Here is a 1,553-nt window from a genome sequence, read left to right on the forward strand (position 1 = left end):
AAAAAATTTAAAAAAAGAAAAGATATCGTGGTTTTAAAATGGGCTACTGATATCAACAATCATTTCTCAAAAGAAGTTATACAAATGACCATGGGAACAAGGAAAATTGTTCAACATCAATATCCATGGAGAAAATAGTACTTAAAGCCACACTGAGACACCATCTTTGGCTACTACCAAGACAGCAACAAAATCCTCCGCATTCTGGTGAGGATGTGAAGATGTAAGGAAGGGAGCCCTCGTGTACTGCTAGTAGCAAAATAACCCACACAGCCACTGTGGACAACCCATGGGGCTCCCTCAAACCAAAGAACCATAAACAGAACTACCCATGACCCAGCAGTTTGACCATGAGCACGTGTCCAGAAGAAATTGCATGTTGAAGAGAGTTCTACACTCCATGCCACTGAAGCAGTATGGCCCAACCGCGTGGCATCAGAGTGGGCATCCATCAACAGATCAGTGGATAAGGAGGATGTGGAACACTTGCTCTACACTAAAATAAGATGCATTTGTGAAAAAGAATGAAGTTTTTCATCTTGCAGCAACACAGACGAGCTTACAGGCTGGCGTGTTGGTAAAATAAGTCAGGGACAGAAAACCAGGTCTCATCTATGTGGGGAAACCATCAGATTGACACAAATACAGACCTACCGCTACTAAAGGGTAGAAAGGATGAAGAGAAAGCGGTCAATGGACACAAAGATACGGCTGACTAGGAGAAATAACATCTAATGCCTCATAACACGAGAGGGCAATTAGAGCTGAGGCAATTCACTGTCTATGTCAAAACAGGCAGCAGAGAGGATTTTGGATGTTTCTCACACAAAGAAATGATAAGCGTTTGAAGTTCTAGACATGCTAATTACCTGATTTTATCATGGTGAGTTGTATATGTGTCTGTGTTATAATATACCCCTTAAATATCTACAATTATGGACCAGTTAAGGTTTAATGTATTTTTTTAGTTACTAAGATTTCAAAATCTTCCATTACTTTTTTGACTTAAACTTGAACAGTCCACACCATATCAAAATCCCAATTATCTAAGGACCTTGTCAAGCAGCACTTCTGTGCTAATGAACTGGAGGCTGGGCTTTAAGGGGGCAAAAGGAAGCCCTGGGAGCTTCTGAATAATTTAAGATTCAAAGGCACTTCATCTAGATCAATTACAACACAGCCTTGGCAAGCTTCATTTGCATATCCCTATTAGTTCTCCACCTCACCAAAGACTGCATCCAATTACAGCACAGGGCCTCAGTTCCCAGTCACAAGTGATGCTGATGGCAAACAAGCAGCGCTAGTCTGTGGTAGAGAGGGCACAGCAATCCACCAAGGGGAGAGGCAGTCTCCTGGCCTAAGCAGCTTGAATGGATATGATGGCAGGGGCAGGAGGCACAGGACTCCAGCGAGCAGCAGTGCAAGCAGAGCTTTCTGAGTTCTGGAGGATTTGCAAATGCAAACACTGCTCACTTTTGTAATTCTTGCATAATTGCAGGAAGCAGAGATGTTGACAGTCTAGACGTGGAAAAGCTACTTGTAGCAGGATTAAT

The sequence above is a fragment of the Microtus ochrogaster genome, linkage group LG1 (assembly GCF_000317375.1).
Source record: "Microtus ochrogaster isolate Prairie Vole_2 linkage group LG1, MicOch1.0, whole genome shotgun sequence".
Taxonomy (NCBI): domain Eukaryota; kingdom Metazoa; phylum Chordata; class Mammalia; order Rodentia; family Cricetidae; genus Microtus; species Microtus ochrogaster.